The following is a 17,891-nucleotide window of genomic DNA, read 5'->3' on the forward strand; positions in this document are numbered from 1 at the left end:
GTAGCACCATCATAAACAAACAGACAAGTGCATCAAACAATAGGCAGACACCCACACAGGTGAGAAACACAGGCAACAATGAGATATTACAAGCACTGAAAGCAATATCACACAGACTAGACTCAATAGAATCAAAAGAAACTGAAATTACAAAAGTTTCTAGCAAGACTCACCTGTCACAAAAAGTCCCACTTTTCTTTATATCGGTAGGGTCAATTATTGGCATCAAAACATTTCTCTGCATTAAATATCAAAAATACTTTGTGGTGATTATTTGTTGCCAACTCATTTACATATATAGTCTACCCGCGGTAGTACATCTAAGAAAATGATATCAAATAAGCAATTATTTTTTATGCACAAATCGATCAAGTGCTGTATATCAGTTATGTTTGTATAGTCAGAATTAACATTTACTGCATAAGTTTGAAGATTTTTGACACAGATCAAGTGTAATAATCAATAGGAGATAGTGACCGTTCAAGTTTTTTTCCTCTTCCAGTACTGTCCTTTCACCTAGTGTCATTATGTATGATTTTGAACGTTACCTTCAGGGAAATACATGATGTCAAATCTGTTTACTGTGTCAGCTTAAGAACTGTGGTAGACGTAGACAGTGCACATTGTAGTGCATTCAAGTATGTAAAACATTTATGAAGCCCATCTGGCCATATATTACACGACATAATTTCTGCCATGTTTAAAACTGATCTATACCTTCCAAAAACGTAAAAGTCAGAATTAAATCAAAATCATTTTTGTCCGTTTTGTAGAAATGGCAAATCTGTCTACTGCACAGAAGATAGAAGCATGGCAAAGGGCAACTTTGAATGTTGATGAGAGATCCCCTTGGATCTTCTATCATAGTGATGCTAAGTCCACATTCAGACAAATAGTCGGGATCTACAAGAGAAATCTAAATTTGGCTGTGCATCCAAGTATCGCTTTCATCTCAGCTGATGAAGAAGAACCAGCAGTTGATGTTGAAGGCCATTCGTGTGACTTTTACTTCATAGTATTCCAGACATTCATTTCAAACCAAGAGGAGCCATTATTTGAGGGTCAAGAAGGACATGTCCTACCCGCTGGAAAGCAAAGTGTTATTAGTCAGGAACTCTTCATACTTGTAGGGAAAGCTATAGCCCACTCTGTTCTTCATGGTGGACAAGGATGTAATGGGCTGGCAAAACCTGTTATTCAATACATCAACACCGGAGACATCTCCTGTGCTGCCAACTGTATGGATGTTGATGACGTGTCAGATATTGAACTTAGAGAAACATTACAAATGATATGTATTAAATCTCATCAGCGTAGCAAATTAAAATATGACATTCATAGTTATGCTCCAATGGCATTGGTGATTTCATTTCATTTTTCCCATTTCATCTTAATCTTTCTACGTACTTATATAAAATGCAACTCGCAAAAAAATGACAGTTTGGAAGAGACATGTGTGACATGCTGTCAATGCCTGGAGCATCATATTATGATCTTACTGAAGACAAGAAGGGCATACTTGTGTTTGAAGTACTACAGCACACCACTCTGTTAAGCAGAAAAATTCAAATGGACCAATTAAGAAAGGGCATACCCGTTGTTGTCCAAACAGACGGAAATCTTTTGACAGGCAAGTAGTCTTAGTATTTGTGAGAAGCTCTGGTTATACTTTTGGTTGTGTTTTTTTTTTAAATAAAGGTTTTACAGACGTGAAAAAAATTTCTATTCTTTCTTAGATATGTTATTTATCGAATTATTGTAGTCCCTTGCCGTCACACCACCCAGGTTGAAGTCGCAAGGATGTTAAAATTTGACCTGTTCATGACGTAGCTAGCAACGGCTTTGTTTACAAATTTCGGATTTGTATTAGTATTTTAATTGAATTTTTTGACTAGTGTTTTTTTCTTTTGAACTAACTTTTTCAATTCTTATGTTAACTGATACGTAAACTCAAATAATTTGACCATTTTAGCATGTGGTCACAACACTGGTTTAATAAAAAAATAAATAAATAACAAACTACAAATAAGTTCTTAAACATAGATCTCAGAACCCCACCACCACCCTCCTAACTACATTTAGGACATTGGCAAAGATTTAAAATTGTTTGAAAACACGATCAGTTTCAAATCAGTATGTAGACTTATGAATAAAGAGACAATATATACTGAGTAATACAACATTCTTTTGCTGACATTTTACTTTCCTTTGATGCCATACATTTACTGTAACAAAGTTCTCCAATATCTCAATGATACATTTTTTAAAAACATGTTTGCATTTAGGGATACAAGACATCCATTAAAAGTAAACTCATTTTTATAGAATGGGAACATAAATGGCCCAAACCCACACCCTCAAAATAAAATAATTTAGATTTTTATCCTATATTTAACTGTTGATCTCACCCATCAATGAAGATCTACCATGTTGTGCTTATTTCCAAACACAATATTTCCCTCTCAGTGCCACATAACACATGATAATGAGATTAAAGTCAATACTGTGGAATTGTCTTGACAATTCTGTTACACCAATGTCGTAAAATGTATCATTTTGAATGGAAATACATTATTCTTGATTCCCTACATATTTTTTCAGAATTTTTTTCCCATCACATTTCAGAGCAAGATCTGTCCAAACAAGCAAAGAAGAAATCAGTGCCACATCAAATCACACACACACACTTGCAGGCAGCACCATCATAAACAAACAGACAAGTGCATTAAACAATAGGCAGACACCCGCACAAGTGAGAAACACAGACAACAATGGGATATTACAAGCACTGAAAGCAATATCACACAGACTAGACTCAATAGAATCAAAAGAAACTGAAATTACAACCCTTTCTAGCAGGACTCACCTGTCACAAAAAGTCCCACTTTTTTATATTGGTAGGGTCAATTATTGAAACCAAAGCATTTCACTGCAATACATATTAAAAATACTTTGTGGTGATTATATGTTGCCAACTCATTTACAAATATTGTGTACCGGTAGTACATCTAAGAAAATGATATCAAACAAGCAATTATTTTTGATGCACAAATCGATCAAGTGCTGTATATCAGTTCTGTTTGTATAGTCAGAATTATATTTACTATGTAAGTTTGAAGTTTTTTGACACAGAACAAGTGTAATAACCAATAGGAGATAGTGACCGTTCAAGTTTTTTCTTCTTCTAGAAATGTCCTTTCAGCTAGTGTCATTATGTATGACTTTGAACGTTACCTTCAGGGAAATACATGATGTCAAATCTGTTTACTGTGTCAGTTTAAGAACTGTGTAGACGTAAACAGTGTACATTATAGTGCATTCAATTATGTAAAACATTTATGAAGCCAATCTGGCCATATATTACATGACATCATTTCTGCCATGTTTAACACTGATCTATACCTTCCAAAAACGTAAAAGTCAGAATTAAATCAAAATCATTTTTTTCCGTTTTGTAGAAATGGCAAATCTGTCTACTGCACAGAAGATAGAAGCATGGCGAAGGGCAACTTTGAATGTTGATGAGAGATGCCCTCGGATCTTCTATCATAGTGATGCTAAGTCCTCATTCTGACAAATAGTCGGGATCTACAAGAGAAATCTAAATTTGGCTGTGCATCCAAGTATCGCTTTCATCTCAGCTGATGAAGAAGAACCAGCAGTTGATGTTAGAGGCCATTCGTATGAATTTTACTTCATAGTATTCCAGACCTTCATTTCAAACCAAGAAGAGCCATTATTTGAGGGTCAAGAAGGACATCTCCTACCTGCTGGAAAGCAAAGTGCTATTAGTCAGGAACTCTTCATACTTGTAGGGAAAGCTATAGCCCACTCTGTTCTTCATGGTGGACAAGGATGTAATGGGCTGGCAAAACCTGTTATTCAATACATCAACACCGGAGACATCTCCTGTGCTGCCAACTGTATGGATGTTGATGACGTGTCAGATATTGAACTTAGAGAAACATTACAAATGATATGTATTTAATGTCATCAGTGTAGCAAATTAAAATATGGCATTCATAGTTATGCTCCAATGGCATTGGTGATTTCATTTCATTTTTCCCATTTTATCTTAATCTTTCTACGTACTTATATAAAATGCAACACGCAAAAAATTGACAGTTAGGAAGAGACATGTGTGACATGCTGTCAATGCCTGGAGCATCATATTATGATCTTACTGAAGACAAGAAGGGCATACTTGTGTTTGAAGTACTACAGCACACCACACTGATAAGCAGAAAGATTCAAATGGACCAATTAAGAAAGGGCATATCTGTTGTCGTCCAAACGGACGGAAATCTATTGACAGGCAAGTAGTCTTAGTATTTGTGAGAAGCTCTGTTATACTTTTGGTTGTGTTTTTTTAAATAAAAAAATTACAGACGTGAAAAAAATTCTATTCGTTCTTAGATATGTTATTTATCGAATGATTGCAGTCCCTTGCCGTTGCACCACCCAGGTTGAAGTCGCAAGGATGTTAAACTTTGACCTGTCCACGACGTACATATCATAACCGATGACTTCACACTTATTTAGAGTAAAGTGCAACTTGATCACTAATGACTAAACTTGGTATGGTAAATGTCAATAAAGAACATTGATTCATTGTTTAAATACATCTTTGATATTCATTAGTCATATTTTCATTATGTAGTGAATGCCATTATTTTGTTTATCATTTTCAGTCATTCCACATGAAAGTTGTCACAGTACCAAAAAAGTACAACAACAGATGTGTCAACTAAAACCAGGAGAGAGAGGGTCAAAGCTGTTAAAACAACAAGTGAGCAGCTTCGTGGTGGAGATTATTTGACTGTTCAAAAAATGGAATTGAAATCCTCCAGCCTTATACTCCATCAATCCCTCAGGCTGCAGATGTTGTCATCAAGGCATATATAGAGCTTTCATGGAATAGTCTGAGAAAAGAAAGGAGGTATATGGAAAGTTGAAGTAGTTCACATGTCAGTGTTTATTACATGTTGTACATACATTTCCATGAATCTTGCTAAAGACAGTGTACATATGTATTTCCACATAGGGTCCTAGCTGATCATATTGAGTTGTGTCAGTAATATACTTGAAATGTCAGTAATTGTTTTTGTTTGTTTCAGGATTGCTTATCTTCATCAATTTTATTTCCAGCTGTAATTAAATAATGCTATGATGGACAGGGTTAAACTGCAAATATCCTGTGGGTTTCATTATCTGTTAATTTATCTTCCAAACATATTGCAAATATTCCGTATTGTTCCCAGATGGTTGAGACAATAGGAGGTGGAAATAGATAGTGAGTGTCATGTGATGCAACAAGTGAGGGCTTCTAAAGTGGGGTTGGGTTTTCCAGTGAGAGTGGGTTGGAAGTTATACATCATCAAATAAATATGTCAATGAGGAATTTTGTGTATGCCAGATGCTGTGAAACGGTTAAAATGTGTAAGTGATAATCATCATGTAAAGACACTAGAAACTGCAAGTATGTCACAAGGTCAGGGAGCCACAGTTACCCAAGAATCCAGCGAGCAAGGAACACCATTTGGAAATCAAAGTAGTGAGAATGAATTATTTGATAGTGACGATTCTGGAATGCATGTGGTTAGCAAACACTCTTCAGGATCCATAGAGTCCAATACTGGGGACCAACTTTGCATTTCTTACTTCAAAGAAGGAGAATCAACTTATACTGAAATTACTACATCATCCAGGGATTATTGTAAGGAAATATGCCCCTTGTCGGATCCAGATATTGAAGATTTACAAGATTTTGATTCTTTTTTCAATGGATTCAAAGTAAAGTCAGTGTGGAAGAAGGACATGCATTTCTTAGATTACAAATGCACAGAATCAAATGAATTACAATTTTTTCCAATGGCAAAGGGGTTGGACAATTCTAAAATTATACTTCACAAGCCAGCAGAAGTTTGTGGATATGAAGGCCAGATACCAGTACTTGGTGTGGTTGCTTCCTGTCATGGAGAGCCTGATGTGACATACACATGGAAGAAGAATGACATAGTTGTGTCTGAAGGTGCACATTGTTGTTGCTTGTATATAACTGAATCTAGCCTGTATATAGCCATTGTATCATCAAATGGAATGTTGGAAGAGTCACCAGATGTGAGTATTGTTGAAGTGTGTACAGCAAAGAGAAGAAGGGAGGCTAGTGAAACAGATGAAAAGTATCTCACATAAAATATGAAACTATAGATAGGGCAGCTAATACACCATTACCACAACATCCAACAGAGCCATATATACCCCAAATCAGTTTAAATGATGTGCATTATCAAAAGTCTGATGAGATTGGCAGAGGTGCATTTGGTGTAATGTATAGAGGAAATTATAGTATATCATGCAAATGTGCCATTCTGATTGGATAATAACTGGAAAAATCCCATTTTACCACGGCTGGCAGTGGTAAAATGGGCCCCTAAACCAGCATATGAATAGTACTCACAAAAATGAAGCTAGTGTTCGTTCTTATACCAATAAGTTAACACTTCCTCAGAGTAAAGGTATGTCAGGTATCCTGTACAATAGTTTGGGTTACAGTAGTCCAAATAATTCCACTGATGACCTTGCGACCGAAAGCAACATTCGATCAGTGGCTTCAACATCACTGGCCATGGCTGATAAGGTACAAGTTCTCCCATGCAACGAGCCGTCAGCGTCCTGCTCTCGTTGAATCAAGCAACACCAATTTCACTTTTAACCATCAGTCAAGTGCGTCAGGATTATTTCAAAACTGTACATTTTCAGGTTCAGTCAATGTTCAATTTGTTAACCATTAAATTAAAGTAGACTGTGTAACGTCGCGTCTCTGATTTACTGTCTCGAGCTTTCTCCAATTCAACTGATTCAACGCAGAGACATCTATTTTTAGCAGTGTACAAGATTGTATTGTTCTTATGTAAATATCCAAACAAAATTGTTACTTTCTTTGACTTCTTGCCCCGTTTTCTTCGTTGCTAGTTTTCAACACGTTTTCGTTATGCATTATATGATGTAAATAAAGTAATTTATCAATGCAATGCAATGCAGTGTGTGGTTTGTGTTCATGCAGTGTGTGTATGGGCGACATGAACGTATCCACTCATCAAAATATGCTCGTTCCCGACGATCTATTACCGACGATCTTTTTCTGTACGTGCGAAATCGCCTTTTCAGGCATATAAATAACCACAGAATCACATTTAGAAGAAAAAGACACATATTTTGATATAATATAATAGCAATAACCCCCGCCGAAGGCGGGTATACACTCGAATTTGGTACAATTCGCTCCATATAGCACTCGCCATTCGGCTCATGCTATATGTTGCGAATATATGATTTGCGGGTTTCTGGATCCCGTGACACAACCTGTGCTGACGTCACTAAAACTCGGACAAAGTCAGCCATTTTGTTTCGGTTTACATAATGTTTATGGTAATGTTATATTTGTCCGAAGATATTGTCTGCTGTGTGCATTTGGATTCACCCCATTCATTTCACCCTTTCACAATCATATTTTCGTCATGGTGAAACATTGTTGTTATGGCGTGTGTAAGAGTGACAGCCACTATGTGGATAAGGATTACATGAAGGACGTTTTTTTTTATCCCGTTTCCCAAACCAACAAAAAATCCTGATAAGGCGCGGGAATGGGTTAAATCCTGCGGGAGAAGAAATTTCACGGTTAAGAACATCACTAAGGACACTTACATCTACTCTAAACATTTTGCCAGCCTACAAGGACCAACTTCGGACGATGAGTGTCCAATATTAGCTTCTCTGAAATCTGACACCGTCACCGCTGCGGCATTGACAGGGAAGAAACGTGCAGCCCCAAAGAAGAGAGTGACACCTGCGAAGAAGCAACGTCGTGTTCGGGTCTCGTGTAGTAATATTGATGCTATTTTAGACCACGATTATAGCGATTCCGTTACATTTTTTGAAGCTTCCACCCAACAGCAACAATTTAATGACAAGCAGATTGATACTGACTTGGACAACACTGCCACCCCCGTCACTTAGCCAACGTCACTTGCTACGAAGTCCAGCGCTGGCGAAGAACAGGCACCTGAGACATGTGAGACGCGGTCAAATGAACACTGTAAGTTGAGACGTTCTTTTTATTTGATTTATATGTGTACTTTAGTGTATTTTTCCCACGCCATTCAGTGTGCCACAGAGGCATAATGTCCTGTCGATAGTGAGTGAAATTTAGTTACGCTTACCATCATGTTTCAATGATATACGCAATGGTTACGTTGTTGGTCAACGCGCGGGGCCGGGATGATGCGATGTCTTGTTGTTGTTGTTGTTGTTGTTGTTGTTGTTGTTGTTGTTGTACAGAATGTAAAATATTGGTTCATGTGTTCGTGTGGAAGAGAAAAAAAATATTATGAAGGCGAAAAGTGTTTATAATATTAAAAACATCTTAAGTGCCAATGTTGACGAAATGTGGATTCAATGGATTGGAGTTTCCTGTCGTCACAGTAAGCAGCGTGATTGAATCTTGAGGTCATGTTTACACTAAATTACAGATAATATTGAGTGTAAACAATCATCACCTTTATTGACCTGCGCCATACAGGAAGGAAACGGTTACATGTAGATAATGTGAGATTCACTCGATTTACCGTTTGTTTAGTTTCTGTGTAGAATACAGTTTGTCTGTTTGATTTTTATTTGGAATATGAACGGGAAAAAAATTTCATTTTAAAATAAGAAATATGCTCCATTATGTAAATTGATTTCAACAATAAAAAACTACTGCCACTTGTTGTGGTTCATAATGTGACCTGTGCTTTGTAAGGTTACAAACAACTGTATTAAATATTACGAACACAATAAAACAAATGTTTCCATCACTTGTTTAGTAATTTTGTAGATTCAAACCTGTCCAATTTAGTCTGTACATGCAAGTTTTGTTTCACCGATCTTACCTATTTAATTAATAAACATAAATCTGAACTTTTGTCCCAGGTAATCATAACGAAATTGGTACTCAGACTGAAATAACAATGGAAAACTTGTCACAGTATGGGGATGATGAACTGAAGAGTAAAGCCAAAATGAAAAGAAATTTTTTTATTGATGACGTCACAGCAAATGATGCAGCATGTAGATTTTACACCGGTGAGTATGCATTTTATCTCAAGATGGGATAGTTATGTGCCTTTCTCTAGTTTTGTTAGTTCAAAATCATTTCTGAGTTCATAATTTTTTTTGAGACTGAGCTCTTTTGTTCATCTTTTGGTTTAGTTTCTATTCCTGGAATCATGCTTTTGCTTAGAATCATACTACTTAACCTCTGTAAAACTTTGTGAATGGTGTGACATGAACACATATTTTACATATTTATGTAAATGTGGCCAGTTTTCCACTTTGTTCAGTCAAGTACTTAAATGTTGCAGTAAAACAAAGGTAACAGATTGACTGAGAAGCCTACTATTAAATCAGGCTGAGCTATTTCTGATTCAAAGCTAGTTCATAGAGTGTTTTCTTCTGTTCATGCTAAACGTGCAGTAGCTTAAGACTTTGTAATCCACATTGCTATTTAGACATATCATTTTGTTTTGTACAACTTTCAGTCTTCCATATATTCAACATATTTTTATTGGTAAACTCAGAACCAGGGAATCACATATGAATTAACAAAAAAACAGTACTACTTATTTCATTTGCAATATTGTCAGTGTAATTACAATCACTAGTATTTGTTCAGCTTTTTCAACTTTGGTGTAATTTTACCTTCTTTACATGACTTTATTATTTCAGTCATGATCCACGCAGAACAGATGGTACACTTATGTTTCTCAACTTCTTTCAAGTTACCACAGTAACAGTGTTGTTCATTTTCAAGATATTGTTTTGGTATATATTTATCCCTTTCCTTTGATTCATATTCATCACTATCAGTACCACATCTATAGTTGTTACTGATGTTATTCAGTCTTAGCCAATATAGCAGGATAAACTCATGCCGAAACACAAGATGCCATCTGTTCTGTGGGGTCGAATTATTAGCATACAATGCCAGGCGTTGATGTTTGGACTCACGCCCTTCCATGGTGTTAAGTGCTAATCCATGCTGGAATTCTTCCATCATTTCCTGTGCATGTAAACGAACGACGTCGACATAGCCTAAATGCCATATTGTAATATTCACTGACAGGAATAATGAATATGCATTAAATATCAGCTGACATTTACTATTTAATTCGTCTAAATCTTGCCTGTTAATGTTAAATCTACTGATCAGAGATGTTATATCTCTTAGTAGCATACCAACATAGACAAAGACAGACAGACGGAATTTCCTTTGGTCACTATCTTTTTCAGTGGCTAAGGCTACAACCAGCTGTACATAATTTTGACACATTTTTTTAGATTCCTCACCAGTGAATCTGACATCTAATTTGTTAGCAGATACACTGCCTGGGGAATTATCTTTGTTGAACCTTACAATTTTATTGTACAACTTACCAGCTCTTGCTTTCAGTTTTAAGACTTCCAGGAACTTGTACATTATGCAGTTGTTTGGCAGTGTTTTTAAACTTACACCACATTCCAATGCTTTATCATCAGTTCGAGATGTAGCATATGTCAGTAAATACTTGAAGAATTGAAGCCATACATTGTTCTTCAAATGTGGAGGTTCTATTTTAGCACAGTCAATAAAAGGGCCAAGGCAAGGGGAGGTTCAAACTCTTGTCTGCTCTTTCTTTGAGCTATAAATTCAGTGACCTTTGACCTGTTAATCTTTGCTGACTTTGAAATCCTGCTCTTCATTTTACTGACAGATGCTACATCTGTGAGTCTTTTGTTATAGTCCCATTGTTGCCACTTACCTTTCGGTCCAATAGAACCTTTAATTGTGTCCATGTCCTTCGAACTTACATTTGCAAATGAAGAGAAGTATCTGGCAGAATTACTAATTTCTCCTGACACAAATGCTAACCCTTTCATGTCAAATGGTAGCAATGATACTCGAAATGAAATCGCCCTGTTACACACAGTAAATTTCTCTGTTGATATTGTTTCTAACTCAATAGCAACATTTTTTGCATATTCTCTCATGTAACTGTGGTCTTCTGGCAAATTGGCCCCCAATAGTAAGAAATTATCATCTGGACTTGCCAACCTGTGTATCACATTGATAAAACTTACCAGCCAAGCTGTTGCTTGGTTGTATTTGCCAAATGGTGCCCCATCTGACCCGAGAGCAATATGGAAACAGTTGTTGGTCCCAAACCAGTTTAACACACCCTGATTTTCCTCTTCTAATGTTAGATATAAGTTAGCAAGTTTTAGCAGAAGAGACTTTATAGGATGGTGTAATCCCACATGTTTACCCTCTACCACTATAGGGGTCAATTCTCCAATATCTAATTCGTGAATACAGCTTATTAAGCGTGGCACACAGCCAAGTGCAAGATAATCTAATCCAGGTATATCATTTTGTCTGTTTTACAAACTCTAATTCAGTCTTTCTCAGAGACTCATATTTTCTTTTTTGACAGTACCCCATTCACATACAGTGTCTTCACACTCTTAATGATATTAATCTTGTTATTTTCCAAAGAAAACCTTGAAGACTTTAAAATTGGTGGTAAAACTTTACTCATCATTTTATTTGAATTTAAAACAAAATTTTGAAGATGTGTTGGTGAAGCAGCCGTGATAAGGGTATACCAAAGCCCTTCTAAAGCAGCATCAGATGCATGTACTTTAGATTGGCTTTGGGATTGAACACTCACTGAAGAACATGACATTTCTTTAGAAGAGTGAATTCTTTCAGCACATTGTAGTGTTAGTTTTCTTCTCTTGTACTGCTGTGTCCTGGAAATACTAAGTTCTTCACTAGACCCAGGTTTGAACCTACTATCTGTGGAAACTACTTCATACAGATCAGATAGTTCGACATCAAGAGTTTTTCTCTGTAAAATGTCAAACAGAAATAAAATCCATAGTTTAAACGTTGATCATAGAAAACTGTCATATTGATTTTTTTAAAGGCGTTATATAAATATATATATTCATTCATATATATATATACATTCATATATATATATATATATAATATATATATATATATAATATATATAATATATATATATATATATATATATATATATATATATATATATATATATATATATATATATATATATATATACGTATGTGTGTGTGTACATGCGTGAAAAATTATGCTCTTATCGTTGCTATTTACAAAACACACTTCCACTTTTTGTCTTGCTATATATGTATTGTTTACTTATGACAGTTTATTAGTTTTGTTCTGGCCTGCTTTACACACTGTGATCCCTATCTTTGTAGTGACCTTTTGCTACCAGAGAGCCTTATCACTTATTGTGTTTACTTGCACTTGCATGAAAGAGAATTTAAAATTATTTAAGCAAATGTTATCCCTGTTTCCTCACCTTTCTCATTTCGTCCTGCCTTACATTTTTCAAGTTTCGAGCAACCCTAGCTACCCTGTCTCTAGCTTATTTAAGTAACCTTTTACTAGTTGCAATGGCACTATTACTCTTCAAAATATGCTGTTCTAACACTGTTTTCTCCTGTCTCTGTTTGGCAGCCCAAAGGCCAATGTCGAAACGTGCACGTTTTGCTTTGTTCGGCATTACTCTAACGAATACCTGGCAAATGGATTTCCACATAACATATAGGCTGTACCTAATCGAAATTGAATGAATATTCATAAAGATTAGAATAAGAAGTCTAACATATTTACACTAACCACATACATTGTTCAGTATGAATCTTAACATCATGATATGCCTAGAATAAGCATGATCGCCCACAGTAAGTTGACAAGACGTTTGTTTACATTGACAACAGTGTACGCGTCCGTAACAACGCACGTACTACATCTTATAAAAGTGGATGTGTTACCTGCTTCTACTCGTTGGTTCAATTTTTAGCTCCGCTGTCAGCGAAAGCTGAAAGCGTAGCTTTAGGTATAGGTTGTATAGAGTGTATAGGTGAATCATAGGTGTCCGTCAAACTTTTATATTTTCACTATCTTCTCTGAAAGTAACAGCCAGAATACTTCGATATTTGGTGTGCATGTTCCCTGGGGGGGGGGGGGGGAGGCTATTCAGATTTGTTCATGCCAAGTTGATCTGTGCCATTTTCAATATTTATGATTTTTTTTCCAAAAATGACATTTTCATCAACTCCTCATATACTTCAAGTCAGATTGCTTTGATACCTGGTGTGTTGATGCACAGAGGGTAGCTTACTTAGATTTGTTAATTTCAAGTCAGCACGTCTTCTCTTCTATTTTTTATGATTTTTTTTTTGTAATTTGAAAAAAAAAATGAATATGTTAATGAGCATTATGACCGATGACATATTGGAAATCAGTCCACGAGACTTAAGGTAAAGTGCAACTTTTCGAAAGACACTATTGACGTCAAACAAGCAATGTAATATGTGCTATAGTCTTAATTCTACGCATTGTGCGCCCAAATGACAAATATTTGTACGAAAAAGGGTTGTAAACTTCAAATCCAATTCTCCGCCCCTCGTACAGAATGGTTCATTCCAGTATATGCACCTCAGCTCACGACCAAGTGAGAAGTCCTGCATGCCTGAACTGAAGTGTATACTGAAGTGTATGGAACGATTTTTGACAGTCAGTCGTCAATAAAAACGATAATACTCTTTCTAAAATTACCACACTTTGAAAGGGAAAGTACTTTGTGGTTCATTTATGGAGTTTTGTTTTTGTACGATCAATATTGGTGGCAAAATTGCCGATGTGGTAATGCACAAGTGAGTTTCAGAGGATGCCGCGCCGGCCATCTTGTAAAACATTAACTGTCTCTGCAAAACATAGTTTCAACTGGAAATTGTATTTACCAGTTCTCATGCTTTTTAGTCTTCAAGTTGTTTCTGTCGAGTTGTTTTTATTCGCATGTTTCCGTAATTTATACACGTTGAGTTTAACTGTCGCACCATGACAGTGACGAACACGTTGAAGTGGCGACCACGGCTTTCACATGCAAGTTTCAACTATCATGTGAAAACATCTACAAAGCTGTTTGGAATTACTAAATATTGCTGAATAATTATTTCAGGCGACCGAACTTTTGATTTTCAAGTTAATAGAAGGATTGAATCATTATCAGTCGAATGAGCATCTTGTTGTTAGAACCGAAATAAACATTCGCAATACCACGCTATCTACGGCAATTTAGTCCAAGTTTAGAGGTCACTTCACGTCAAACATGTGACATCTCATCGGTAATTTCCGGATTTACGTTCGTATTAGTTTCACGTTTTACCCCATCATGGCCTAACTTAGAACCTTCGCGTAGGTGGATTTTGGCAACGTCCTCCCCACATAGTCTATTCAAATCATTTATCTTGAAGGTCCTTTAAAAGTTGCGACTACGATTGAACGATCGGCTCTGATCACGTACCTATTGTGCCTTCGTTAACTTTCGTCGACAAGATCACATGACGTTACCTACGTATACGTAGTGGAGTGCAGTGTTTATATTTGTGTACGATGAATGAATCGCATCGTGTCTACAGCTACCCGTCTAGAATTTGGTATTAGGTAATCCTAAAACGTAAAGCTATATAGGACGTTTTAAAAACCGAAAGTTATCGTACAAGTATTACATATAAAATGAGGTAATATGTACATAAAATGTAATCAGTAATGCCTTGCTTGGGTTGTACGCTTATCATCCTCGTCGCACGAAATTGGTTGACAGGCCAGGTGCGTTCGTCACGTACCATCATTTGTTGTGATGACCGATGAAAAAAGTCTCTTGAATTCAGGAACTACTGTTTAAGTGTGGGTGAATAATAAAATCATGTTCTCGCAGCATTCAAGTGGTTGTTTTTGTCATTCATTAATTGTACATCACTCCCTGGTCAGCTGGGTCACTTGGCCATACGGTTATTTTAGAACAACGTGCATCTCTCCCGTGTATGTCGGCAAATTTTCTGACTGTAATTTTTTCAAGAGTAGAAAAATAGCATTGCCTCTTTTGATTCCATCTTAGTATGAATTAAATATCCCTGTAGTGATTTTGACGCACGCAAAAACGAACCCCCCCCCCCCACGAAGGAATTACGTTTGTCGTGCGTCAGTTTTAAAATGACACGGCCCATCACAAAAACCATGTATACAGTAGTTGACTCGCTTGCTGGATGAGTGTAGATGAGCCCAACACTTTCGCCAATATCAAATCCTCTATCAGCTAATACTATATTCCCCTGCCTGTTAGACTTAACATAATGCCAAGTTATGGTTATCATGTTTAGTCTAACAGGCAGGGGGATTCTTGTCATATACAAAGTGACGCCTTTAGTAGGCACCCAGCCAGGCCGTAATCACTCTTTGTATCATCATGTGTATTTGATCTTGAGGCAGACTTTCGACTTGAAGGAAATGACACCATGGGAAGTGTTGGGCTCATGTGTGCTCAGGTTAAAATACCACGCTTCACAAAGGGGAAATCTCAGTTACACCCACTAGAAATTGAGAGTACTAGAAAGATTGCGCATGTTAGAATACACGTTGAGAGGGTTATAGGTCTAGTTCGAAACAAGTATTCTATTTTATCAGGAATAATGCCAATCGATTATTTAATCAGCGAACCACATGATGTCCCTACTATTGATAAAATAGTTACAGTGTGTTGTTGTTTGACAAATATCTGTGATTCGGTCGTTCAGTTTGATTAAATAACATCCAGGTAAAATCGCCTCAGTAAAACCAAACTACGGATAACCTGTTCATCAATAGGCATGTTGGGTTGTTGAAAATCTCTAAATCTGTTTGCAATGTCAACTGTAATAGGATTATAAAAGCCTTGACTCAAACGATTCACTCCTTGAAAGTTAGTCTATCAGCTAGCCCTCGGATGTTCTTCCGATAAAATACGACACACAGCCGAACAACGCTATCGAGGATGGAACATGTTCGGGCAAGCCCTCACATGCGAACTACGTTCGCTTACAGTTATAGCATCGAAAGAAAGCCCGAACGTCTAGCAGCAAGACTACTTGAAAGTAACCTTGCAGTTGGAACTAAAGTTTTTCTCGTTCCATAGTTAGTTAAATAATAATTTTTTGAAAAATTAAGCACAGAGATACTTAAATAGCAAATTCCCATATCTGATGTCCATATACCACATGTAACACCGTCAATGTACGATGCACGATGTATCCTAATGTTATGATCGCGATCGGATCTTGACCTTTCACCCAAGCCAGTTGTGCCTCGCTTCGGAGTAACACTCACTAGTACTTGCACACATTCGTTCGACAGCATTTCAGTCTTGACCTAGTACCCGTACCAGCGACGTCTCCGAAGTACGGCAGCATTCAATCTTGCATTTGACTTTCCCCATACATGTCATCAGAAACGTGTACGAGATATGTATCTCGTTCACGTTTCTGATGACTTTCTAAATTCATCGTTTCATCTTGTATAGCCACCTTCACATTAATGTTGACTCAGGCTTATCACTGATGTAATTACAAAAAGCAAACACTTAGCTAAATCTTGAACAGGTAGATTAAGTCTCACGCTGATAAGGATTGATAAGAAAATGCAAGAATTTCACTTTGCTGGTAAAGGCAATGTTCCCCTCATGGTAATATTCATTTGATACAGTTGTTTTGACTGTTAGGACTGCACTGATATGCAAATGTCAAACCGTGCGAGGACTCCACCTCCAGTTAGTTTTTAAACTAAAATAACGTGGGGAAGCCACAACGTCAACATGTTTTTATGAACACGAATGGGGGCAAAACAGATTTATGTGTTCAAACAATCGTCATGACTAAACTGTGTTAAAGTAATGAAGTTTTTAAAAAGTAATTTACTGTACCAGTTTAGAATTCTAGATTATGTTTTTCTTGAAATGATAGCCTTTACTACATATTGGGATCCAAAATAAACTTTGGAGAAAACTCAGATATTGTTGGTGTATAAATTAATTACACTACATGTACATATGCCACCAAGATATTCATGTACTGTACTTCGTGACCTTCACATGACCATTCCACTTGACATGCTAAAAATGTATGACTACTATAGCTCATCTGTATAATAAAAGTTAAACCTCAGTAAATATTATACAAACTAAATGTGATGCTTTGGTGAATTCTATATTGAGTGAAAAGTGGTACAGTTATCGTGCTGTGACCTAATACACACTTGCATGCTTACCTCTCCAGCTGTTTAAGATTTACAACTTGTATCCAATATGTTGTACATCTCAAACAGCAAGAGAGGTGTTATCAGCAAAACAAGGACACACTGCAGTATGGGTCTTCATGAGTGTACTATTTGTTTCATACTTGTTCACTCTACAATGACATATGTACTAAACTTTCTTTTTTGATACATGTCCCTTATTTTTTAAATTAACTTTCCTGCATGTGGGACACAATCAATTACCCTTCGGCACTCTTCTGATGTTAACACAGCTAAAATGAAACCACATGTACGGACAGTTTTCGTTGTCACATCCAATGACAGATTCTCCATGTACATCATATACACTTTGACATGTACATATGACCATGTTATCTTTATCTTTACTTGTTACAGCAGTTGTGTCTGTGCAGGTAGGTTTCGAGTTGGTGGGAATAGCAACTGTCAATGGTCTTGAAAATAATTTTCCGACTAACTCAGGCAAAATTACACCAATAAAAAAAAGTTTGGACTTGTTAACCATTTCTGAACAAAATTCAACATCTATACAAATTCTCTCTACATGAAAATCATTATTTGTCCACACAACAAAGTCACAAAACTCATTTTCACAAATTAACATTTGGCACTGAACCTGATAATAATACTGATGTGACCTTTTAAGTCTCAAATTACCATTGTACAT

Source organism: Glandiceps talaboti, chromosome 17 (assembly GCF_964340395.1).
Source record: "Glandiceps talaboti chromosome 17, keGlaTala1.1, whole genome shotgun sequence".
NCBI lineage: Eukaryota > Metazoa > Hemichordata > Enteropneusta > Spengelidae > Glandiceps > Glandiceps talaboti.